The following is a 27,948-nucleotide window of genomic DNA, read 5'->3' as shown; positions in this document are numbered from 1 at the left end:
AAAATACCTCAGTATTGATGATAAGCCAATGGCAGTTTGATGCGTCTGCAGTTTTTATGATATTTGGAACCTAATAGATTGCAGACATTTCAGAGCAGCAGCAGCAGCTTTTTGGTCAGTCACTAGCACTTTTAGAGCTTTTAGGTTTCACTCTGTGGAACTAGACCAGCTTTAAAGATTCCAACTGGGAATATTTTGGTCAGTCAGGGATTTTCTGAAAAACAGAAGAAAATGCAAGCTGAGGGGAGTGCCAAAAGAACAGGTTAGATTTCAAGCAATGGGTTAAAATTACTTTTCACAACTAATACAATTTCAAATGCATGCTGTGTATTTTTGAGGGAGGGGGTGACAGAAAAGGAATCCTCAATACCAATTGGCTAGACTCTATCAGCTGCAGTTGAGCTCAAGCTGCTGCTAAAGAGCAGTATTGATCTGAAGGGTAAATGTTTAGGGACCCATAGAGAGAGATACAGTCATTTCTGAGAAGGGAGACAACCTCTTCCAGTAAGAAAGTGGTTTCTACCTGTCTGCCTTGCCTGTAAGATCCTTTGTGAATGAAAGGGAACACCAGAAAGGGCAGTTTGTTTCCACAGTGATTTTGAGAAAAAAAGGCATTACCTCAGTACAAGCTACTGTGCCTGCTGCTGCTGCTGCTCTTGCTGTTGCTGCTGCAGTTTCATCTAGCAGGTAAGGCTTTTTTGCCTTTTTTTTTTTTGGTGTGTGATTGAATCTTATGATTGCATCTGTTATTATGTACAGGATTCATAAACAATGCATAGAAAGAGGTTGAGTCTCTTTAGAAGCTGGAACAGCATACACAAGAAATCTAATATCTGAATTAGCAGGTTGTTTTTCCTTTGCTTTTGTTGTTTGGAATCATAAAACTTCTATAAGTTCTAAACAAAGTGAAAAAGTCTTTGGTCTCCAGGAGATGATGTTAAAGTGAGGGAAGGGAGAATGAGATTTCTCTGCCCCTTGAAATCTAGCAGGTGCTTAACTATTAAAGGGTTTGCTAAGTGGCTTTAAAACACATAGGTATGACACACACACCTATAACTGGTGGTGAGTAGAGCACTTCTGCCAAATATTAAGATACTGTTCAAAATCTGTTGGAAAGTATATATAAATAAAATATAGTGCAAAACTTGAGTAGCTCAGGATTTCATATATTTTTTAAATTCTGTCTCTTTGGGGGTTGGAGTGGGGAGGAAAGGGGAAGCTTTAAATTGATATCTTCCATTACAGGAAGAGGGCAAGACAAAATAATTTGACTTGAAACAACTTTTGAAACAACCAGATAAATCTTTTGTTGTTTTTTATTTTATTTAGAACTATATTGCAGAATTAGAACATGGCAAGAAATTAATTCAGCCTTGGTGAATAAGGTATCAAAAGGCAAGCTTTGATTTATTATGGTCTATGTTTCAAAGTGATCATGTACAAATTAGTCATGTGGTGATAAGCAAAATATACATAATCCTTAAATAAACATTTAAATTAACAGTTTAGTACTGAATTGCAATTCATGCCTTTTAGATACAAGCATGCCTTTCAGGTACATTAACATGTTTTTTCCGTATCTTTCTGGATAAATATTTCTTGAATAATTGGTGTTTTTTTTAATGAAAAGTAGAAATGTGATGAGTTTAGTGACTTTGGTATCTTAGTTCTAAAATGTTTTCTAGATTACATTATGAAACACACATGTCTGTCATATTTGGAACATGATTTTCAGTGCAGGGGTAGGCACTGTTGGACTTTTGTGCTAATTCTGTGATCTTTTGTGATGGCTTGCAGATTTTTTTCATATATTGTGAAACATATGTACAGAGAGCTAAATAAAAAAAGACACTGTTTCAATGCTGGATAACACCCAAAAGCAATTTTTGTTTGTTTCCCCTCCCCCTAACATTTAAATTGCACTGTGTATTACGAAAGCATAACAATTCAAGCATACTGAGCAGGTGCTATAGTGCACATGCTCATCAGATTTCAGATAAAAATTATGTCAGAAGTAAAATATTTCAGTGAAACAAGGGGTTTAGAATTCAATCTTTGAGATTCATGAACTGGTCAAGAAGTCTTTATTTCATTCCTGCCAACACCTTATTAGCCATTTCACTGATCACATTTTACTGTTGAGCAGTTTCCAGGATTCTTACAAAATATCTCCTCAGACAGAGAGCCAGATGGTTATACTACAAAGTCATAAGCAGTTAATTGCTGAAATTGATTTGGAGTGCTCAGGTACATATCAGCACATAAACTAGGGGCTTACATCTTAACTAATCAAACTAGTTGCCTTATGATGTTCTGTGGTGAGATCAAAGTGTCCTTTCTGGAGAAGGTATGGAAAACGTATACTCTCTCTTCTGATAAGAAACAAAATGCTTTAATGTGAAAAGCTTCCTTGGAAAATAGCTCATTTGCCTTTCTCACAGCTATCATTAAATTACATATTTTGCTGCCTAAATTTTACTTGATTTGGATACATTTGCCAAAAAAAAAAAATCTGTATTTATTGCTAAATCTATGGCTTTTGGTGGATCGCATAGCAGTTGAAGATTATCCCACCGTGTTGTATTCACAAACAGTAGAAGGAAGTTTTCCCACTGAGAATGTTCAGATCCTACTACCTCACCACTTTTAGAGCCATATAAGAAAAAAATTATATATAAAGATGTGCCAAATCTATGTGACAGGATTGCACTAGTTTATTCAGCTTCATATTCTGGACCCATCTATGGGGCTGTTCTCTTTCTAAACAAATCCTACTAACAACCGTACATATTCAGTGGTTAGAAACCAGTTTTCAGGTAGGAAAACAAATATCCATTCATATAACAGTTTTTTTTCAAGACTTAAATAACTCATCACTTCAATGGTGGTGCTGGAAATGGGAGTGAATTCCAAAAGTTTATGGACTACAAAGAACGTAAACTACTCCCAAATAATCTTTTGGTATATACTCTTTTTTTCTCCCCAATATTTAAATGATTGCAATGACCTGATTCCCATGCGTTCTCAAATATACTTGGGAATGTTGAGAGAGAGAGAGAGAGAATGTATGTTTTTAGAGAGACGGTGTGTGTGTGAGAGAGAAGATTCTAAATTTCAACACTCATTATTTCCTTCCAGAGATTGTAGTATTATGGTCACACTTTACATTAAGGGTACATTTATAAATATTTTATAAATAGTTAATAAATGATTAATAGATGTTTTAATAAATAATTATTATAGAATTGAACAGAATAGGCTGCAAGTAACAATGGTTTATAACAATCTATAACACATGACTCATGTTTGTAACATGCTTATCACAACTATTAATCATATATTAAACCTTTTTATATTGTTCATAAATATGCCTTTAGTATAAAGTATGACCAGTATAACCTGCAGGATGTATTCAGAAATGCATTATTGAAATAAATTTTCAATAACTCTAATACTAGAACAAAAGACTTGGAATTATGTTAACTCTCTTCACAAAACTTTGTGTGTTGATGAAGCGAAGATATGTGGGCACATATCTGCGTCTGTTATACATTAACACATGTAGCCAGCTATAATGATTGGTAGTTGTGTGTGTACACACACATAAATGTCATTTATGGACCTGATCCAAAGTCCATAAATGTCAATTCAGAGACTCTTGTTAACTTTAGTGAGCATGGATCAGGCTCAATATACATAAGAAGTAATTAAATCTGACAGTCTGAAAAATATGAATATATGGAAGGCAATATTTTGTCATGCTAAGGATAACTGGCTATGAACATTAACTTTCTTTGAGAAGGATGCATATAATAATAGAATTTCTAGATTTGTATAATCCTGAAAAAGACAATATCTGCTCAAACAAAATACCCCACGTTGTTCTTGAATATTTTGGTGAGAAATGTGTGTATACGCTATACATATCTATTTCTTGGACAGATGTCATGTACCACAATAATTTGAAACTGCCATAATTAAAAACAAAAATGCTCTTACATTAAAACAGATTTTCTCTTAAAGCTATTTTTGTGGGTTTTTTTCCTAGTGGTCTTCACAACATATGCTGACATTAACAGCAAAATTCTGTGTGCACTGCCTGATAATTCCAAGTTTGATTAAAGTTAAGAGCTATCTCTGTGAATATATTACATAATTATATGTAAATAGCATTGGAAATACCAGATTTCAAGCAGGGTATGAAACCATTTTGTGCTTGGAACTTCCTGTTTGACTTTGGTAATACAACACAGCTGTCCAATTTGCACGTTTTTTTAAAGAATCACAACTTTTACCTTTAGTGCTGTTTCTGATAGGAAATCATATTGTTTCTCTGTCATGAACAGAAAACTGTTTTCTTACTTTCTTTGTTAACAAGGTGATAATAGCCAGACTGTGATTATAATTTAAAAAAATATTGAAATACCCGCAGTGTAGATCTCATCAGCTCATAGAAATCTACATTAAACATCATTAATTAAATTACAATCCAAACAAGTGGGGAAGAAAAATATTCTCTAAGAACTAAAATGTGTTTTTAATTAAATACATTGGTAAATTTTAATTTTTCTACTCACCTAATCAGACACATGTTAATTTCATTTCCACATTAGATCATTTATTTATGACAGGAAAAATATTTGAATGTACAAAGTGCAAACTGTTAAAATTCAGAGAAAGGTGGAAGATGGAAAGAGAGAATAAATTAATGTAGATCCAGTAGCATTTGGATTTAATTGTGGCTGTTCTGCTCATTGGTAAATGAAGAAAATTGTAATACGCATACACGTATCCACTGCTCTTAAATTATGTTAATGTATCCACAGAATCACTGCAGTACCAGTTTCTAAACCATTGCTTTGTAAAATGCTTGTGTATGACCGGTGCTTTATAAAGCCAAATTCTATTCTACTTCAAAAATTACTTTGAACATTTGTCCACTTAAAGCAGGGGTGGACAAACTATGACCCGAGGGCCACATCCGGCCCTCCAGGTGTTTTAATCCAGCCCTTGAGCTCCTGCCAGGGAGCGGTGGCCTGCTCCGCACAACTCCTGGAAGCAGCTGAATGTCCCCCCTCCGGCTCCTATGCATAGGGGCAGCCAGGGGGCTCGGCACACTGCCCCCACCCCATGCGACAGGTCAGCATGCACTGCCTGGCTGCGCCTCCGCTTAGGAGCTGGAGAGGGGACATGCTGCTAGTTCTGGAAGCTGCTTGAGGTAAGGGCCGCCTGGAGCCCACACCCCTGACCCCCTCCCTCAGCCCAACTCCCTGCCCCAGCCCTGAGTCCCCTCCTGCCCTCTGAACCCCTCAGTAGCAGTCTGGAATCTCCTCCTGCACCCCCAATCCCTTATCCCCAGCCCGAGCCCAGAGCCCGCACCCCCAGCCGAAGCCCTCATCCCATCCCGCACCCCAACCCACAATTTTGTGAGCATTCATGGCCTGTCATACAATTTCCATACCCAGATGTGGCCCTCAGGCCAAAAAGTTTGCCCACCCTTGGCTTAAAGTATTGGTGTGTATAAAGAAGTATGTGTGTGTATACCTATAATTAAAGTGGAGACACATACACTTTAAGTGGAGACTTTATGAGTCATTTTTTAAAGTAGAATAGAATTTGGTTTGATAGAGCACCTATCATACTCAAAGTATCACAAAGCATGCTGGTAATAGAGGCTGAATAGACAAATGATGTTAAGAAGGCATGTAGTGTAAGGCACTGGACTCTGAAAAATGCCACATGATCTTCAGCTTTTACTTATGAAGCTGACAATCAGAGGCAGGCCATCATGGGTTAAACATGTATATGAAGAATCACACCTCCAGCAGCACAGCCATGTCCCCTTCCCTTCCATGAACATCCATGTTACGCTGCTCTAAAGGTATTGTATAGGAGTCCAGGCCCTATTGTGACAACGACTTGTCACCATACACTCAGTCAGATTGGCCTACATTTGAAAACTATATGGTATTTTAAAATATCATCATGTTATAGAAGTAGTTGTGTCCAAAAAGTAGGACAACTGATGTGTGTGCACATGTACATTCACATGATCATGTGTTGTGATTCTGTCAGCTCTCAGAAAACACTGTTGACTCCTGGGTTAGATGGGAAGCATCTAAGGAAAACCTAGATATTTTAAGATGAGATAATGGGGACTCAGTCAGTATCCCTCTTACATGTGAGCAATTTTTTAATGCAGGTTCCACCTCAAGAAAGCATGTTCTTAAAACTGATCCCTATTCAGTACACCATTTAAGTGTGGATTTAAAAATGTGTGTTTAAGTCTTGAAGTCTTGAATAGGGAGGCTTTCCTGAGTTTGGGTTCCCAGTCCCCAGCGTAGTGCTAAGGGACTCTGAGCTGCAAAAAGTGCTATTATTTCAATGAGATGCAAAACCATGGTCCTAACCACTTGTGATCACTAAGGATCACACAGTACTCTTTGAAATAATAGTAGTGTAAAATCTGATGTCCTGGAAAAATGTCGTCTTAAGTAATCCTGGCCAATGTTTTTTTAATTTGTTTCACTTGGACAAGATATTCGTCTCTTCCTATCCAAAGCTATTGATGGACACTCTTAACTACCTGCTGTGTTCCACTCCAGAGGTGGTTGCATTTCACTGATGTGTCATATGACAGTATGCATATCATTTGGTTGTGGTTATAAAACACTTTCAGTTCATATACATTTTACATCTACCATTTCACTGTATGTTGAATTCTTCTATATTTTTATCTGTTTTGCCTGTGTGGAAAAATTCCTTCTACCTGCAAAGTCTGCCTTAGGCATCAGCTAAGTATTCAGCTGCCTAGAGCATGACTTCCAAGGGGGCACCTCGGGGCTAGTCACTCACCAGTAGGCTTCTCCCAATCTATGTTCTTCTGGCTGCGGTATTTTAACCTGTGATCCCTCTCCACACTCTGTTTCTGCTCATTTTTGTCCGGGTCTCCTGTGCATTGTGGAATCTTTTGGTATCACTGCAGTCAATGTGAAGGGTTATGCAATGTGTTGAGAACTGAAGATGTCCCTGCACATGACTGAGCTGAATGAGAGAGACATTTTTGAAAGAAAATAAAAATGGCCTGGATTGAGTGGGTTGCTGAGCTGGGCACATGGATGGGGGGAGGAGGGAGAGGAAGTAGAGGTGTGAGTTCGGGAAGGGACAGGTCTAAAATACCTTTTTAGTATAAAGACTCCGGCTGGAGAAGTTAATTAAACGTGATCAAATTCAACCTGGTCATCTAAATATTCCTGGAACTGATGGAGACAGCCTACCCTGGCACTGAAATTATGTGAGTCACTAAAGAGGCATCACAATTAGTAACAAGTACAAGCCTGATTCTCCAGTACCTCACACTTTGTGTTCCAGCAGTAATCATTGACACCTATGCCAACTGGACCACACCTTGAGCCCTGATTCGCTTACTTTGGACCATTCTGGAAGCACAGAGCAGGCAGAAAGGTGACTGAACCAACTTGCTGGGGATTTTCTTTTCATTGGGGAATCCTAAAGCATTATATCCAGCTGTGTTTTTGGCACATGGTAGGTATTTGTCTAGAGAAAGAAAACATGGCTAGAATGCTGCTGTTGTGCCCTGATAATCCCTGCCTGCTGGAACAGCCCCTAGTAGAGTTTTTGTAACTCCTGCAGTGTAGGACAGCCATGAGACTGCCCTCTTGTGAAATTTCTGCTGCTTCCTTCTCTGGGCTTAGCTGGATTGATGTCTGAAAATGAAAAGAACCGTAATTCTAAAATTTAGCCAAAATTTATTCACTTCAGAGAAGATTCCGTTTAAGGGTTGGGCAAGGATTTGGACCAGTACTTTATCCAGTCTAGTTAGCCTTTCTCTCTCCGTTGGTTTCACTTAGAAAATGCATTTTAGATTAAGCCCCAGATGTCCCATCATGCATTCTTTCTCTTTGATCACAAATAACCATTAGGTGGAATATTGTGGCCTAATGCTGTACATTTGGAAAACTGGGAGGCATATTTTCACAGGCAAATGCAGGACTTCACATATGATGGTAGTGCACACACATTTTGTGAGTGCACTAAATGGAGGTCCTTTGAAACTGACCTTCAGGACATGGAGATTAAAGGACCTTTTTTGTGTGTGTGTGTACCTTGCTGAAGTGCAAAGTTACTTGCAGTCAAATGTGCCAACTGGACAATTGTAAATGCAAAGGGAGTTAGGTCCTTAGGTAGCTATTTGCAGATGCAGGTATCTGTTTTCTGCACGCAGTTGCAGATGCATTTTGCCGACACATCTTTCCTGTGGGGATATTTTGAAGATGTGGACCTTTAAAGGTTGTTCTGATTGTGTGCACACCTGTTTACATACTGAAAACCTACATTTACATTTACCGTTTGCATGTAAAAACTGTGTACTATCAGGACCACCCAGAGGATTCAGGGGGCCTGGGGCAAAGCAATTCCGGGGGCGACTTCCAAAAAAAAAGTTGCAATACTATAGAATACTTTATATTCTCCTGGGACCCCTACAGGGCCTGGGGCAAATTGCCCCATTTGCGCCCAGCCCCACCCCCCCCCCGGGCGGCCCTGGGTACTATTGTCACGAATGCAATTGGTTAAATCAGGGGTTGGCAACCTTTCAGAAGTGGTGTGCCGAGTCTTCATTTATTCACTCTCATTTAAGGTTTCGCGTGCCAGTCATACATTTTAACGGTTTTAGAAGGTCTCTTTCTATGTCTATAATATATAACTAAACTATTGTTGTATGTAAAGTAAATAAGATTTTTTAAATGTTTAAGAAGCTTCATTTAAAATTAAATTAAAATGCAGAGCCCCCCTGACTAGTGGCCAGGACCTCGGCACTGTGAGTGCCACTTAAAATCAGCTCATGTGCTGCCTTTGGCACGCGTGTCATAGGTTGCCTACCCCTGAGCAGGGCCGGTGCAAGGATGTTTCGCTCCCTAGGCGAAACTTCCAACTTGTGCCCCCTCATGTCCCCTCCCTGAGGCACCCCTCCCCGTGGCAGCTCCCCCACCCACCCTGAGGCGCCCCCCTTGTGGTAGCTCCCCACCCCCCATCCTCCACACTGAGGCACTCATCCCGCTCCAGCTCACCCCTGCTCCATGCACAAGCACCCCAAGCACGCAGTCTCTGCTTCACTTCTCCCGCCTCCCAGGCTTGCGGCGTCAATCAGCTTAGGCACTGCAAGCCTGGGAAGCAGGAGAAGGGAAGCAGCCACAGCGTGCTTGGGGAGGAGGCGGGGCAAGGGTGAGCTGGGGCAGGGAGTTCCCCTGTGTGCTGCCCCCCTCCCCCCTTACTTGCTGCAGGTGGCCCTTCCCGGGCCCCTCTGCCCCAGCTCCCTCCACCTAAATGCCGGCGGCGACCAGGGCAGCCGAAGATCCGGCCGCTGCAGTCGCTGCCGAAGAAAATGGCACCCCCCAAATCCCAGTGCCCTAGGCGACTGCCTAGGTCGCCTAAATGGTTAGTGGAATGTCTGTTTGCACGTGGTGTTGGAATTGTTGCATGTGTAAATAAATGTGAGCGTACAAACTAAAAAGAGACCTAGAGAAACTGTGCACTTTAATGCATCAAAAATGTTGGTTCTGTGCTTGGAGTTCGTCAGGATTTTTTTTTTTTTGATGAACCCTTTTTCTGTCAGAAAACACCAATTCCTGAAACTCAAAGCTTTCACAAAAATGTATGTTTCAATGAAGGTTTTCTGGGAACTTTTCTCAGGTTCAGAATGGAATTTAGGTCTAACTGAGAGAAAGGCGCATCAGCTCATCATCCCAGAATAGCCCATAGCCCAGTGATTAGGACAGAGAGAGAAAATAGAGACTGGGACATGGGTCTCCCACAACCCAAGTAAAGTATCTAACTGGTGGCCTGGTGGCTATTCTGGAGTAGTAGGTGTCTCTCTTTTCTTGCAAAATATTTCAAAAGACCCCAGTACAGAACAAAAACAAATTCTGAAACCCTGGATTCTGTTTAGTTATTTCTTTGCGGGGGGGGAGGGAAGAATTCTTGATTTCTGGCTAGCCCTATCTATGATCCCATTCCTAAAAATTCTTTATTCTGGAGCTATTTCTGCAAATGACATCACATCATATCTGTGTCTGCTGAGTATTAGGAACACATATGTTGTCTAATAATATCTACAGTAATAATAAACTGCCATCAATGTGGAACTATAAAAATCTTTGTGGCAAAACTTTCCTCGTGTCAAGTTTTGTTACTAACTTAGAACTCATCCAGGCTCTTCAGAAGATAATGTGAACCTTTCAAATGAAGCTGGACCTGGTCTTGGGCCAATTCTTGGTTTCCTGTTCTTGCACTGTCAGAACAGTTGAAAATTGGAGGCTTTGATGAATAACCTCCCAACTCAAAGCAAAACACAAGAGTGAAACCACACTGATTAAAACCAAAGAAGAGTCTGCATGAATCCCTGTGAGCCTCTAGACCAGGGGTCTCCAAGCTACGGCTTGCTGGCCGGATCTGGCCTGGGGCTTCCATTTGTCCGGCCCCCCCACCAACAGGGGAGAAGCAAACAGCTGAGTAGGCACATGGAGCAGGCAGGGGGAGAGGCCGCCAGCAGCAGCTCACGCAGGGCGGCAGCACAGCTGAGCTGTGCAGAGGGGTGAATGCCCCTGGGAGCCAGTGTCCCCCCATAAGGGGAGCCAACTTAGGGGAGAGTTGCTTCAGCAGCTGAGCAGGCACAGACCCCTGCCTTAGAGTAAAAATACAAGCCAGATGCTTAATTACATCTCCAGTAAATGAAGTAAAGAAGATGGAAACTAACACTTTCATAATGGTTACATTTTAACTACAGCACTAATAGAACCAAACAGTATTTGTATGATACAAATGTGAGTTTTTAGAAATAAAATTAAAAAGTGAAATGATTTTGAATGTATTGACAAATATTTTGTGTGATTTCACAGTACCTGCATCGATTAACTTTTGAACCAGGTTTAGAATGTAATGCAACACTGACACAGTCGTGTTGTTTTTTTTAATGATTTTGCATATATTTGCATATATTTAATTTCTTTCACAGTCGCTTCGGCCCGCGAAGCCCCTTCAAGAATCTAATATGGCCCTCGTCTCATAAAGCTTGGAGACCCCCTGCTCTAGACGATACTGAGCTCACATAGGTCCCAGTTCTTCAAGCTGCTGAAGCTCTTGCCTAACAGTAAGCACTTGAATGGTTCCATTGGCTTCACTGAGACTATTCGTGTACCTCGCTGAATCAGGTCCGTATGCCGACACGTCATAGAGGATGGATTCAGGGATTGGGCCATGCACAACTAATAACATTAAATCCCATTGCCACATGTGCTCCCTCAGTCCTCTCAAAGTGGATGCGAGGCTTTAGCTCTATACCCCATCCAAAGTTGCTTTAGGCTAATGAGGCAGATTCTGTATCCCACTCAAAGGCTTTGGAACAGGAAGCTATCGGGGGAAGGTTGCAGCTTCCTGATCCTGAACCATTTTACCCTGGTCCAAGATAGAGCAGCAGGTGAGTATCTTTAACCTCCCCCATTGAGGACAGAGTGTAGCTATGCTCTGCCATGTCCTCACTCTGCACTTTCTCTGCATTGAGGTTATGTCTATAATCATGGGGAGTGTGTGCAGCTCTAGTAGACATACCCAGGCTAGCTTTAATGTAGCTAACTTGAGTCCCAGAGCAGTGAAACCATGACAACACGGGCATCAGCACATGCTGTACTAGCTTGCCCAAGACTGACTTTTTTAGTACTTGCTGGGATAGCCGACACTGAAGCATGTGCTGTGAGTACTTCACTGCTCCAGGACCTGAGCTAGCTAGACGACAGCTGGCTTGGGTATGTCTACTAGAGCTGCACACACGCCCTTTGATTGCAGTGTAGATGTACCCTGAAGGTGAAGGGGTGTGTCGGGGTCAGCTAGCGCAGAAAGTGGGGAAGCTGACTGGGAAGGGACAGTGACTACTCCATTAAACACTGCTGGCTGTTTTAAGTCTATTTCGTATACTTTGCAAATTAGTCTTAGCAGACAGGAGAATTTGGCCCATCTCACCACACATATTGCAACCTAAATGTTCAAAGGTAAATAAACTCTATAAATAAAAGTTAACAATCTGGCTTAGTTGTCTCATTATTAATGTAAGTAGCATTTCAGTTAGGTTAACTCAATATAAGTATAAGCTAGGTTTTGAAGTCAGAAGAGAGGCAGGCACAAGTACATACTCAGGTTTCTGAGATCCATGCAGAACCTGTGAGTGGTGCACAGGGGTTTATCGTGCACATGCAAGCTATTTCATTGTTTTTGGCTGTGGGTGCCAACTGTAGGATTGTTGAAGGAGTGAATCCAGTCCCCTAAGCATGCATGTTTTATTATGTTCTTGAAGCTACAGGTGGAGAAGAAAATTGCTCACCCTCGTTGATAAAAGCAGCCTGGCACAGTGAATTTCAATCCAATAGGTAAAATTTTCAGAGGAGCTTGAAGAAGAATAAAGGGAAAGAAGTGCATGGTGAATAGAAGAAATATATTTGATGGGGAAACTAACAAAACAACTTGTACAGGAGCATTTATTTATTTATTTATTTGGTGTTGCCTTAGAAACCTACAGCCAAATAAAGTCTGCCCCTGCATTGATGTCCTGGAAAGGGGAGAGTGTTCAAGAAGCCTCTTACCTCCCTGCCCGTCTACTCAAGGACAGTCATAATGGAGTTGACTGTGTTGGGGAGAACAGAAGGGGTCTGCCACCACTAGCAGGCTCCGGAGAGAGGGGGGAGTTTGTGTGTGTGCAAGTAAAAAAGCAAAGGAGCAAGGTGGGAAAGAACATGGATTACTATTGTTATGTAGGAATTTCTGCTGCCCAGCATGCTCCCACCAGCATTCCCTACATGGGGAAGGGCACCTCTAGTCCTGTAGCCCAACATGTTCCCTTTAGGCATCAATGTGTGGTCAGTGCACCGCTGCTGACTCTCAAGTGCAGCCCTACCTCCGTTGAGACAGCTGTGTGTGTAACTGTTGCCAGTCATCTCATTCACTTAGCATCCAACATGTAAACAACTTGAGTGTTTAGGTGTCATCAAGATGAAAACAAAGACTATAATTTGGATTGCAAGGCCAAATAAATAATTAATTTTATAAATTGGAGTTCAGAATAATTTAGAAGAGAAAGAATCCTCTCTTCATTCAAGACTCAACACACTCTGAGTGTAATGGCCCCAATTCTCTGTATTGTCCACAGTTAAAATAAAACTCCCATGATGGACTGAAAAGAAGAGGAAATCTTTGAAAGGTTTGGCTTAATTGGTTCTGAGGCTCAGTCCTGTTATCTGAAATGAACAGAGAAGAATCAGATTTAACACCTGGACTAATGTCTATGCAAAATCCAGAGTTCCTAAAGTAGCAATTAAATGGCTTAATCTTAAGGTCCTCCTAGGTTCAATTCAGTAGATCTGTTCAGAAGGGCAATGCTAATTCTGCATGAATTGCTGCTTCATATTAACTAGCTGTGCTTTAATTTCCACCCCATGTCAAAGTCTCTTCTGAACACCTTGCACTGTGAAATCCTGGAAGGAGTGGAAACTTTTTTCCAAAAGGTGAATTTCTTTCTTCTTTTTTTTCCTATACAAATCCTAATTTACTATTATACATAAAAATGTCTGTCCATATACTTATGTATATCCATAAATAACATGAACACGTTTGAAAAATGGCTCTGAAGTTAAATAAATCATGTGTTTCCCATCTCTCCTCCTCCTTTCCCCCACTCTTAGAGTGCTTACAATTTTACTTACACTCAGACTATATGTTCTAAAAGAACATAAATCCTTGGAGTATTAACAAATCTCTGAGTTTTTAAACTAGATTGTGACCTGTTCATTTAGAGGGCTACTTCAATAAAGCAATGGATCACTTAGGTTAATGATGGATCATGGTGCGATTTGATTTGCAGAGTGCAGACTTGCCCATTATCCCTTAGTGTTTGTGTGGGTCATGTTATCACATCCAAATAATGAGTCATGCCACCCTTTGTTCCTGGAGATATCCCAGTGATTACAGGAAAACTCGCTATGCTAAGTCCATAAAGCCTGGAGGGTTCTCCTAGCTGCTGGTGAATTATTATTTTTGGCCAGAGTATGAGAAACCAGGCAAGGGTCAGGTTTTTCTCTGACTGTGACACCTGCCTCTTGTGGTTCCATTGGGCCATCTGGCTGAACAGACGGGCTGGACATTAGCAAAAATCAGATCTTTGCCTCACTCTGTCTTTTGCTCCCTCTTTTCTCCAAAGGCTTTTTATTGGTTATGGGTGTCACATAGAACTAGGGTGACCAGATGTCCCAATTTTATAGGAACAGTCCTGATTTTTGGGGTTGTGTCTTATATAGGCGCCTATTACTCCCCACCTCCGTCCCAATTTGTCACACTTTCTGTCTGGGCACCCTATGTAGAACAGTCCTGAACTGGCACAAGCATTGTGAGGAAAGTTTTCTAACTGTGAATACACTGCAGTGCCAACATGAGATTTTCTTTTTCCGGTGCTGTCACATAGTCTTTTACTCTGCAGGACTCCTCAGAGAGGAACAGTAATCTGAAGCACTCTTAGTGACAGGAATGGATAAGTGAAAATTTGTAGAAGTATGTGAATGTTCTTAAGGTTTACCTCTTCTTCTTTCTTGTTTGTGGATAGTCTGGCTATTCTTGCCAACCACTGCATTCACACACGGTGACCATCCAGCTGCTCCAGGACTGAATCTTGTTAAATGCTTCCAACAAAAGTGCCATAACCTCATTGGCACTAAACCCTGGCTAAACATAATACAGACTGCAGCTAAAATATGAATGGCCAGAGAAATAGGTTCATTATGTTTTCTTACCTTAAATGTTATGATCAAGGAGTGAGGGATCAGAACACCAAACATCTTTGTTACCAGCTCCATAAGTAACCCTGATAAAGGAGTGATTGTTAGATATGATGCTCAATCTCCAAGTGAATTAGTTTTGTTTTTGTTTTTAACGACGCTGCATCAGTTTCTGTCACTGGGGGGGACAGAGAGAGAGCCAGGGAGAGAAATATTACATGGTACAAAGATGTTTTCCTGAGAAAAGCAACTGATTTTGTAAAATCCAAATGGAAAACCTCTGTTAACATTGTTCAGCTTTCCTTGTTGCTAGACAATGATAAATGTAACTGCAGAGAGACAAGTGTTCATTAGTGGCAGGACAAGTAGCCAATTTTTCTTCATTAATTTAAACCTGGTAATACCCTCTCCCCCCACACACCCACATCCATACATACAAGTTTCATAAACCTTGGAAATATGCCTGCTTTTTCCGGCTATGTAGATCAAAATCTGGAAACATAATTCCATGTGATCAAAATCATATTCCCTTGATGTATGGGGACTACGAGGAAAAGTTGGGGATGCACAACAAATGAATGAAGTCCTTTTATTCCTTTTATAATGCATTCATCCCTCATTATGTTATGTTTTTATTCTAATCTAAATTCATTATGCAAGGACTCTTCCTAGAAATATTAAAATATCAACATTTTAAGCAGATTTTCAAACTAAACTAGATTCCTCAGCTGCTTAATGGTACATATTTACAGTGAAATAAGAGAAAATTTTTTTGACATGTATACCACATCAAAATGATGGAATTTTGTATATTCTAATTTGCTAATAGTTGCAGTTCGTTCAGTTCTGGAAAGTCCTTCACAATGTTTATCTCTGAACTTCAGTAGAAAGGGATTTTTCTCCCCCGTACATGAGCAGCATAATCATTTTTACAGATCAATAAGTATTCACTCATTTTGAAGTTTACAGCCCATGCTAGTTTATTCTCTCAAGTACTGTTGATATTTAAGCTCTATCCTATATGGATTACTTAAACTTTTATACAATATTCAAACAGAGGTTCTCCATGCCACTTTGTGCAGGCCAAACCCCCTACTCCCAATTTCTATCTCCTGTTAATTACTGTCTCCAAGAACATTCAGGATTTCAGACATGATTGAGATAATTTGGAAAGTTTTCAGACTCAGTTCACATTATGATTAATGGCATTTTACAACATTTCCAAGGCTATCTAAAAATCGCTCGAGGGCTCCAGGAGCCATTTTGCAAGCAAAGCACTGATTTTCTCAGTGAATAACCACAGCCTTAACTCTGTCCAGTAGTTTTACAGCAGTGTACTTCTTACGTATGTTTTGTAACTCTGTGTTTTGGAAGTTTTTATTAATGTTAATAAACAAAGTGAAATTGCATAATAGATAATGGAATCTCTGTGAGGTAGGGAAGAACCATTAATATAATTTTACATATGAGGAACTGAGGGACCAGGAGACTAAAACTATGCCTACACTGAATTGTATTTCCAAATCTGTGACACTTGGGTTTCTGGACCTGGTTTTTCCAAGCCCACTCTTTAGTGTCCACGCTGCTCTGTAAACCTCACTTACAATTGCTGGACCAGTCTCACAGCTGTGCTAATGCGTCCATACAGCGCTACACAGACTCATGTCTGCAGCTTGAGCTGCATCTACACTATAAAATGACAGAGCTTGGACTTGAGTCACAGTGGGACTCAGGCTCTGACTCACTCCCCTAGCAGGGTCTTAGGACTTGAGACCTGAGTGCTTGCCAACCCAAGCTGGACTGATTGGTGTGAGGATTGGTGGGGGCTTGGCCTCAAAACAGAGTCAGAGCCCAAGCTTAGTGTGCTCTGTAGACATACTGTAAGTGTATGTTTACATTGCAGTAAAAGACCCACAGCACGGCTGCAGCTGGGCCTGGTCAGCTGACCTGGGCTCACAGGATTTGAGGCAAAAAATTGCAGTGTAGATATTCAGGCTTGGGCTGGAGCCCAGGCTATGAGACCTTGCAAGGGGAGTGAGTCTATAGAAAGATCTAAGATCTACAGAATGATTTGTGGCATTTTAATGTGTATATTGTGTGCGATTATACACTTTAGATATCACTACCCTGATGTTGTCTTTGCTGGGATAGAATTAAGGTTGTGCTTGTTATTTGAATGAGAGTTGGTGTGTTTTTTGAGATGCACACGCAGCCTTTGGAGGGTAGTGTACTGGAGAGACGAGGTGCTGGGAGGGAAACAATCTGGGATGAGATTTCCACTAACCCTTCCTGTGGATCTCCCTGATGTCAGCAGGAATGGAGTATCCCCACTGAACGTTAGAATGTTTGTTGCCCACAAATTCTTATGAGTCATAGGATGCCCTTTGGCCTAAATGGAACAGAAGAACAGTTGGTGAAAATAATTATTTTTCTACTCTCAAACTTTCCTAGTGATTGGTTTACATTTTGAAAATTCTGTGCAGAAAAAGAATTATTAGACAAGTTGGGTGAAATATCTTTTATTGGACCAACTTCTGCTGGTGAAAGACAGGCTTTCGAGGCAAACAGAGCTATTCTTCAGGTCTAGGAAAGATACTCAGAGCATCACAGCTAAATCCAAGGAAAAGAGACAGGCTTTTTGAACTCTGGTGAACACCTCTATTTGAAATATATAATAATTCAGGAACCTCTTGTCCATTTCACTTCAACTTTAGTAGAAAAGGTAAACCTCTGCCTGAGATCTTATTTGCCAATTTTGAGGGCAGTGCGACTTTTTACTGGTGTACTTTGGAATACAGGTGTGGGGCAAAATTAAGAGTGGAACTGAAGTTCTATTATAAACTCAACTTGTGGGTGGCTACTTTCACTCCAGAATTTCAGTGCAACTTCATTTTATACTCAGTTAATGAAAAAAAGGCACAAGTACCATAGATAGATAAACTTAGCATAGATCAATTGGCTGTTGACACTGGCATAACACAGCTGTTGCTGATGTTCTATGCATAATTATTTCACCTGCCAATTTCTGCATTCTGATCTTTTATAACTGTTATTTTGTATCCCACAGTTCTGGTTAAGTCACCCAATTGCAGCAATCAGAATTGGCATGGTGGGATACGAAATAACAAAAGAGGATGAAAGCATCAAACCATAAAAATAGGAAGATAGAAGGTATTCCACATTAAAAAGGGCATCTAAAACAACCAGATCCATATGCAAGAGACTGGATCCTGGTTTGGAGGGGAATTTTGAGAACAGACTCCCATGAAGATAACAGTATTTAGTAGTTGCATGCCAATGTGTATATTGAAAGCACTGTTAAAGTGTTAATTAATGACACTGCTGTAGGTTTATTAGGTAATCATGTGTTATTCTCCCCATTTTACAGATGGGGAAGTTTATAACAGGTGGCAAAGTGAGTTACCCAGAGTCAGACAGCACTGTCATCATTAGCAGAAGTTGTGATAGGGCTAATCACAATTTGTTAAAAGCTATTTTTAGCGGGAAAACTAGGATTTTCAGTAAACAAAATGTTTTGTGAAACGTGTCCTCTTTCTGTGGAAAATTTCAACTTTTCGAAAATCAAAATCCCAAATGCCTGAAACAAATTATTTCAAATTGGAAATGTCACCACGATGCATAGTGGAAATTGTAGATCAGTTGTCTCATGTCCCCTTTCTCTTCTATGGGCTAGGCTTCCCAGATAACATTCATTTCCCATGATGCACTCTGGCCATGGAACTCCTATGCTGCACTGCCTCACCTCATTATGGTGCATCATGGAAACATACTCTGACCAGGGCACCCAGTCTGTACAAGAGAAAGGGATCATGAGGCACCTAAACTACAAATCTCAGGATGCACTGGAGTTGCAGCTGTGAATTTTGGATTTTGGCTAAAATATCTCCATTTTATTTTTTTCCTCTGAAAAATGAAAATTTTTCACTGGAAAATTCTTCTTTACTGACCAGCTTGAAGTTTTAGTACTGAGGAATTCCTGACTCCAGACTCTGTGCTTATTTCTTTAGACCATGCTGACTCCTGGATACATTATATCTGTTACTGATAAATGTGATAGGATGTGGGGTGCTGTCTGGCTTTGTTCTATAGAGGACTTGCTTTTAGTTTAGTCAGCATTGCATTCTACTCCATTACTGTTCAGTCCATGCCAAGTCTTAGGGGAACATTGTGTGAGGACAATAGGCAGCCTAGGCTGTGCTAAATTCATGCATGACTTAAAGATCCAGGGATAACTATTGCACCTCAGTCTTTGGCTAGCATACTAAATAATTACCTGAGCATCAATGCCCTGACTCTCTTCCATACCCTGTGAGAGCATTGCACAATTTCATGATGGCAGACTGCTTGGGAAGATGTAAGACCATGAAGTTCTTGTAACAGCTCTGGTTAATTGTTTTCCATCCTTCCTTGAAGTCATGATTAGCTAGTTAGCTTAAAGTCTTTGTGCTTTGTGATTATCCGACAGGTGGCCATAAAACCTGATGAATTTCCCTGCCAATGAAGCAACATGTGAACCCCTGAAAAAGTTTGCAATTCCTAATAACATAGATTTGATTGATGCATGGTATGCAATTTAATTACAAGAATAAATGAGGAAGGGGAAATTTGTCACTTCCCCATTCATTATTCCTTAATTAGGCTACAACTAATCAGGATTCCTGATTGGCTAAAATAACTCCAGATATAATTTACTGCACTTGTCATTGCAACAAGATAAAGAGTAAATCATGAATTATCTCTAAGGGATAAAATATCACAAAGAACAAGGAGACAAGATAGACCTTAAAATACAGTAAACATTACTGTGTCTGCAATCTGTCAGAAAAGTAATTTATTACAGTAAATTAAATGCTTCTCTTGTAGAATGACAGAGTACAATTTTTTCAATATGTAATATTTATGCATATTCTATTTCTGAGTACTGAGTGGATCAATACTGCACCTGAAAGCAGTGCATTTATCTTGGTATTGGCTTGTATAAAATACATTTTGCATACTTTGCTTAGCATGAAAACACATCAAGTCGGACAAATGGATGATGATGATAACACATCTCTGAAGTCATTGCAGCTTAATTGTGGAGTCTAAATGCTGAGTACAAAATTTAATTTTGACTTTTTTTTTATATAAATCGATTAAATCTTACCAATTTGGTTGTGCTGTGGTACCTGCTGTACGCTTATGTTCAGTGAAAAAGCTAATCTGTGTAGTTTTAACAGGAAAAAAGAAAAAATTCTGCCTGTTTCTAAACATGTGATGGAGTCTTCTATCGAGTTCAATGGATGAGTGACAGTCACTTATTGTGGGTCCTGAGATGAGACCAAAGATCAATTTCAGACCTGCAGTCCTGCCCACAAGTGCCACAGGGGAAGACAATGTAGATGAATGTGCTCTGCTTTTAGCTTTCTGCCTCTCATGTCTCTCCTGCAATTTGCAAACTCTTGAAATCTTTCCACCTGATGTGGCAGAGCTGCTACTGTCTGATCATGTCATGGGCTGAGCTCCCAGGTGTTGAGGTCAACATTGCAAGACTGGCCTTGAGAGTGTCATTGTAATGTTTTCTTGGTCTGCTTCTAAAACAAGTTCCAGTTTGCAGTTCTCTTTAAAGGACAGACTTCGGTGTTCTGCTGTCAGGCATACATGCCACATGACCACACCATCTCAGCTGCACTCTCACTAGAAAAGTTTAAATGTCTGAGATGTTGCAGCAGTCAAAGACATTGGTGTTAGGAACCAAATCTTGCCACTTAATTCCAACTATCTGCCATAGACATTACAGGTGGAATTAGTCCAAGCATTTTATGTGGCGTTTTAAAATAGTCCACATATTGCAGCTATAGAGAAGAGTGATTCTGAATACATAGTTATGCACTATTCACTCATGTAATTTCGTTGAAGGACCGATGAAGTTTGTTTAGTGGAGTCTCAGATGCACAACAAATGCAAGAGCAAATGCACCCCCACTTGCATACCCTCAGAGTATTCGTTTGCACATCTGAATCAGGTAACTGTGCAAACAAAGGATGTATGTTCATACAGATACCATTTAGCTGATGCCTTGCACAGAAATATGCATTGCAGATCATATGTAAGTAAGCATTAACAGATAAATAGCTACCTTGGACAAACAACAACATCCCATAGTTCACTCTCTTTGAAAGTACGTTATACTGCTGGACACAGAAGCAGGTCCTGTGTGTAGGACTGAAGGCTAAATCAGTAAGTCACAGGCCCCCGTTTCTTCCCATGGCACCAGCTAAAGTGAGAGAACATATATGACCTAGGCCCATGGAGCCATCACTGCACATACAAAGATGGTCCATCTGCCAATCTATTTTAAATGAGGCTCCACTAAAAATGACTGGAAAAGTCTGTTCTGGAGCACAGTCTATTTCTGAGTTAAGTGAAGTTGCCATTTTGAGCTGATTGTCTGTCTGGATTGGTGGCTTATCCTTGATACTTTAGTTCACACCTTTTCTGGTAAAGCCCACCTGGTGATTGTTGCCTCTCCATTTTATTTGCTTGTTTTTCTGCCTATGTATTTTTCTTCCTTTTTTTTTCCTTTACTTTGTATTTCTCTTTGCTTTTTAAATTTTATACTTTTTTGTTCTCTTGTTTTGTCTGGCCAGCTCACTGTTCCCCAGCAGGCAGAAGACTGCCTGGTCTGGTAGGTGGCGACATCTGCTGTTGTCTGGCTTTATGGTAACAGGTCATACATGAATTTGTAGTGTAACTGAGTGCTATGGGAACAGAGGAGAGAAACATGGGTTGCTGGGCTGTGGCATAATCCAGCAGTCCTGTCACAGACTGCATCAGGAACTTCTGTGTGAGCAGGGATGGAATGTGGATCTTTCATGGAGGCACATGCTGCTTTACCTGCAGCCACATGAGCATATTTGAATTTGGGTCAAGGGATGGGTAGTGAGGGACAAATCCAGGATCATTTTTCTTTAGTGTTACTGTTCTGTGCCCTAAATGATCCCTTCCCACTAAGATCAAGCCTGCCTCCTCCAATCCAAGTTGGGAAACATTGATTTGAATGAAAATGAAGAACTTCCTTATTGCAGCTAGCTGACAGTACAATACAGTGTGTGAGAGAAAAATTCTTCCCTAAACTTCTCAGCTGATCTGTTTATGCCTTGAAGCATGAAATTCCATTTCCCTTATATCTACTGTTTTTTAGATTGTACAGCTGCAAATTTTAACAGCATGGAGAAACATCTAATCCTTTCAAAAATATGTACAAGGATACATGATTTGTCTTAATGGTCTCCTGCGGTAGTGAATTCTACAAGTTGATTATATGCTTCATGATGAAGTATTCTGTATGCTTAAAATGGTTGTCTTTTAATTTCATGGAACCTCCCCTTATTCATGTAAAAAGGAGCATCTGAGGCATTATTCAATATAAGTGAAATTCACCCCTAAACACCTCTTGAATGCCACATAAGCCCTACTTTGAGCATCTAAGTGGTGGTTAGGCTGTGCACTGACCTGTGAAGAGGTGAATTGCACCCTATGCTTTTGACAAATTTGGGTACCTTGTTTAAATTTCCTCTGACTCCTCACCTTCTAGGAAAAAATACTTTGTAACCTCTCATCATGTGTGAATCCATCCCTAATGTAAATAATAATAATTAATAATAAATAATTAATCTAAATTTGCACGTTTGGATCTTTGAATTAGAACTATATGGAACTTCCTGTTTCAGTCAGTGACCAGCAGGTGGCAGCTGACTGTTGTTTTACTGCTGGTAAACTCTGAGCTTCTGAGGGTATGTCTACAGCTACAATTTTGCAGAGCTGGTTGTTACAGCTGTATTAGTACAGCTGTATAGGGCCAGCGCTGCAGAGTGGCCACACTTACAGCAACCAGCGCTGCAAGTGGTTTTAGATGTGGCCACACTGCAGCGCTGTTGGGCGGCTTCAAGGGGGGGTTGGGGAACGCGAGAGCAAACCGCGGGGAAGCAGGTCTCCTTCCCCGGTTTACTCCAGTGTTCCCCGAACCCCCCTGCAAACCGCGGGGAAGGAGACCTGCTTGCAGGGAGGGGGTTCGGGGAACGCGAGAGCAAACCGCGGGGAAGGAGACCTGCTTGCAGGGAGGGGGTTCGGGGAACGCGAGAGCAAACCGCGGGGAAGGAGACCTGCTTGCAGGGAGGGGGTTCGGGGAACGCGAGAGCAAACCGCGGGGAAGGAGACCTGCTTGCTCGGGGGTTCGGGGAACGCGAGAGCAAACCACGGGGAAGCAGGTCTCCTTCCCCGGTTTACTCCAGTGTTCCCCGAACCCCCCTGCAAACCGCGGGGAAGGAGACCTGCTTGCGGGGAGGGGGTTCGGGGAACGTGAGAGCAAACCGCGGGGAAGGAGACCTGCTTGCACGGGGGTTCGGGGAACGCGAGAGCAAACCGCGGGGAAGGAGACCTGCTTGCACGGGGGTTCGGGGAACGCGAGAGCAAACCGGGGAAGGAGACCTGCTTCCCCGCGGTTTGCTCTCGCGTTCCCCGAACCCCCCTGCAAACCGCGGGGAAGGAGACCCGCTTGGGGGGGGGGGGAGATTCGGAGAACACCGGAGCACCGTGGGGAAGGAGACCTGCTTGATTACCAGAGAGGCTTCCTCAGGTATGCTGGGATACCTGCTTATTCCACGGAGGTCAAGAAAAACGCTGGTAAGTGTCTACACTTGATTACCAGCGCTGGATCACCAGCGCTGGATCCTCTACACCCGAGACAAAACGGGAGTACGGCCAGCGCTGCAAACAGGGAGTTGCAGCGCTGGTGATGCCCTGCAGATGTGTACACCTCCTAAGTTGCAGCGCTGTAACCCCCTCACCAGCTCTGCAACTTTGTGATGTAGACAAGCCCTGAGTTGTGTGTGGTGCATTCTTTCAACCGTTTAGCTAGTGCTAACAATCATCACTTCTCCTAAAAGCCATTATTGTTGTGATTTTTTTCAACCTCTGCTATGTTTTTGGGGCTGAGGTGATCAAAACTGATCACAGCACTCAAGATACAAATATACCTCTCTACTATATTCTAGTTTGTAATGCCCCCAAATGTATTGTTTGCTATTTTAATCACTGTTGAGAATTGTCCAGACATCTTTCCTGACCCATCCATGAAAGCCAGATATTTTATCTCAATGAGTGGATCTAAAGTATTTATTTCCATCTCTATCCATGTACACATGAAGATTATATTATATTTTTAGACTATATTACCTTGATCTTATATATTTTCAATTTATTTTTACAATCATGTTATAAAATCAGCTAGTATAGTTAGATCTTTTTCACTTTCTCAGAATCCACTTGAGGTTTGTTCTGTGTTTGTGCAGCACTTAGCACAATGGGGTCCTCAGGTTCCTAGGCACTACAGTGATAAAAAGTAATAATAAGAATAGGTTTCACTAACTAAATAGATTTGCATCATCAGGAAATTTTGCCAACTTGTTCTTTACTTTTACCTGGAGAAAACACTAAGTGAAGTACTTTCTCCCACATAAAATTTCACTGTAGCTAAAGCTTAATTTTTTAGTCTTTTTTCACTTCTCTTCCTGCATTTGCAGAGGCAAAACGATCACTATGCTCCTGCCGCAGCCTGCCAGGAAGAGCTAGAGCTATAAAAGCCATTTCTTTCCCTATTGCCCTGGCATCAACTTTCTTTTACACTTCATCGCTGAAGGTGGACAAAATTACACAGTGAGGAAGTGCTCGGGCCATGGTTCTGAGGTAATTTTCAGTGCCATCCTGATGGAGAAGGGAAGGTGCCAAAGACACTCTGGCACTACAAAGGAGTTGAAGAGTTGTCCTAACAAGCAGCCGGACTTCCTCCTGCTGAAGGGAGGAATATCTGAGTGTTGTAAAGCCAGCATAGCCAGTTCCATCCCACCCCACTCTCAACCTTGCTCACCTTCCCTCCCCACAGTAATAGGACTTGGTGCCAGAGAAACTCAGGCAGTGCAAAGGGAATCATGAGTTGTCTAGTAGGGCAGCTTTATGCTATTGTCATAACATTTCTTCCCAGATCTGGACCTTAGCGTCCAAAATACGGGTGTTAGCATGAAAACCTCCAAGCTTAGTTACCAGTTTGGACCTGGTAAAGCTGCCACCAGCCAGGAATTATACAGTGCCTAGCTCACTGTGGTCTCCCAAAAACCTTCCCTGGGGGACCCCCAGACTCAGATGCCTTGAGTCCTACAACAAAGGGAAATAACTCCCTCCCCTTGTTTCCTGGTTACTTCCTCCCAGGCTCCCCTCCATGGACGACCCTAGGAGATTCCCTGCTTCCAGTCCTGGAAACACAAGTACCGAGAGAGCTAATCTCTCTCCCCCGCCCTCACCCAGAGGGTATGCAAAGTCAGGCTTAGTAAATCTAACACAAAGAGATTTTCCCCCTGACTTCTTCCTCCCACCAATTCCCTGGTGAGCTGCAGACTCAATTCCCTGGAGTCCCCACTAAAGAAAAACTCCAACAGGTCTTAAAAGGAAAGCTTTATATAAAAAAGAAAGAAAAAGACATTAAACATAGTCTCTGTATCCAGGTGACAATGTACAGGGTCAATTGCTTAAAAGAAAAATGAATAAACAGTCTTATCCAAGAAGAATACACTCCAGCAACTACACACATGTAAATACAAAAAAAAAACAATATAAACCTATTGTCTTACTATCCTTGTACTTACAACTTGGAAACAGAAGATTAGAAAGCCAGGAAACAGCAAGATCAGTCTCAGAGCCGAGAGAGTCAGACACAGGACTAAGAACAAAGAACTCACACCCAAAACTTCCCTCCACCCAGATTTGAAAAAGTCTTGTTTCCTGATTGGTCCTCTGGTCAGGTGTTTCAGGTTACAGGTGTTACCCCTTTACAGGTAAAAGAACATTAGCCCTTAGCTATCTGTTTATGACAGCTATAGAGGGGAATTTCCAGGTGCTGTGAAGCTCCATGCCACCTATTCTCAACTCTGCACCCCCTTCCCCTCCCCAAGTATAGGGGGGGTTCCTATAAACGTGAGGGGGTGATCGCTGGGCAGCACACCAGCTTTTAAAAGGACTAGCCAAAATAATGTAGAACAGTCTAAATGATGCTGTAAGTTACACTAGGGATCAATTAGAACCTCAGTTGCTCTTTGAGGCACAGACAGCAGAGGTTGCCAAGCATACTCTTTTTACCATCTACATCTGCTGACAAGATTGTGTGCCCTGTACCCTCAGATGCAGACCCCATAAAAGTAGATTATGCCTTTGTCATCTTGAGGTTAGATTATTGCAATGCACTGTTTATTTAAAGCTATTCAGAAATTGCAATTAGTACAGAGCATAACTACCCATTTTCTGAACGATGTTTTCATGTACAGAATGCATTGGATGTGTGCTCTGTCATCTGCACTTACTTCTGGGTGAAGTTAAGATGTAAATTGTGATTGAGAGGCAATCAGTGAAATACTGTGGCAGTTGCTATAATCTGAGATGCCTGAGCTACCAGCCCCTGGTTTGTTAGGGAGGGGCCAATGGCAGGAGGATGACCCTGAGAGATCTTGGGTTCTGGAATTAACTTCCCCTTCCCACCTGGTTTGTCAAAACCTGGATTTTGGTTACCTTCATGGAGTGCTGCAAGAGTCATTCTCTCCTCTGTGCATCCCCTGCTTCCCTGCCCAAGCTTTTAGTGGATTGGGTTGAGAATAGGGGGTGGCCATGAATGGGAGATGGGATGGAAGCCATTTGGCGGTTGGGGAGTATTTTTAAGAGTTCTGTAATGGATATTTGATAAATGTTTGTATTTTAATTTTTGCTATGGAGTATGGCATGTACAGAACTGAAAAAATCTAAATAAATGAATAACACGTACTCACGTATTACTCATTTTAGGGAGACTTCCACTGACTTCTGTGAGAGCTGGATCAAGTCCATAGTGAACCATGGCTCTCAAACATAAGGTATTCTGAGGAAGTAGCCAGAGATCTTGTCCCCAGTAGCCCCCAAAGGAAAGAAAATATTTTGATGAAGCTACATTTGCAGCATGTTTCTTTCTTGGCAAGGATGGTTTTTACCTTTTAGTCAAGGAAGGTTTCTGGAGGATTATTTAATTGCTGCATGTATGGGTGCTATTCATGTGCAACAGAAGACAGGAAGACATGGACAATCTCATTTTGTATGTCTGTAAATACAACAAAAGCTTTGTGTAGTGAGGTCTGATCTATGAGGAAATTATTATTTTTATAAAAGCAAGGAAACTCCTGAATATGTATAATCAATATCATAATTGGATTTCTGGAGAGGTGCTGATAAGGTTTTATTGTGCCAATCTGTATCTTAATTTAATTTGGATGACTATTAATGCATTACACTTTATGATGACTCCTTTACTGTGGTAGAAATACTTAGCAAAGAAATTACTTTAGTGGAGAACCACTTGGATACTTAGGCAGCCAGAACAAAAGAAGTCAGGGAGTCTGTGGTCTAGACTGTTCCTGCATTCTTAAGGGAGCAGAATTTTTTTTATTATTATTTTCAAGAGTTGAAGCCACATCCTGTCTGACTCGGACCAACTTTTGTTACCTACAGTAAATAATTTTACAAAGTATTATCAAGAAAACCTCTGTGTATGTGTAAAATTTCTGCACACATTTAGGTTTTTTTCCCACGTGTTGTTATTTCTGATATTCTGTTTCTCATAGAATTTAAGCTTTCTATGTCAAACAACAAGGTTTCCAACAAATCCAATTTCAACAGAAATCTTCTGAATGTGATGCAGATGCAGGACTGTCTTCTCAGAAACTGAAACAATAGCTCTGCAAGTGGTGCCATTTCCCTGCATTTGTCCAAATGAGGTGTTATCTTTGAAACATAATGACGACATTAAATGTCAAATTAACTATATAATTGCTGAATATATTAACAGCAGATGTACTCATAATACTGTAAACTACTGATCATCATTCTTGACTAAAATGTGTATGCAGTGTGGTTGAATATTTCATGGTTTCTCAGCCTAGGGATGATGAGAACAGGTGTTGGCATCACAACCACACAATCCTTTCCATATTGCTATATCGGATAAGAGTTCCGGATAGATGGGAAGGGATGTCCTGGGATGGAA

The 27,948-nt window shown here is 41.2% G+C and overlaps 1 protein-coding gene across 1 annotated transcript in view; it reads left to right on the top strand.

Annotated features, from left to right (window-relative positions):
• Nucleotides 1-628: 628 nt before the first annotated feature.
• CDH12 (cadherin 12) overlaps nucleotides 629-27,948 on the top strand; it is a 919,272-nt gene continuing 891,952 nt past the window's right edge. Inside the window, exon 1 of the mRNA XM_050937418.1 lies at nucleotides 629-687. The gene's annotated coding sequence lies outside the window, so the exon portion shown is untranslated. The remainder of the gene's footprint in view (nucleotides 688-27,948) is intronic.

The sequence above is a fragment of the Gopherus flavomarginatus genome, chromosome 2, assembly GCF_025201925.1.
Source record: "Gopherus flavomarginatus isolate rGopFla2 chromosome 2, rGopFla2.mat.asm, whole genome shotgun sequence".
NCBI lineage: Eukaryota > Metazoa > Chordata > Testudines > Testudinidae > Gopherus > Gopherus flavomarginatus.
Note: the sequence above shows the minus strand (reverse complement) of the source record. Positions and strands in the feature narration are given on the sequence as shown.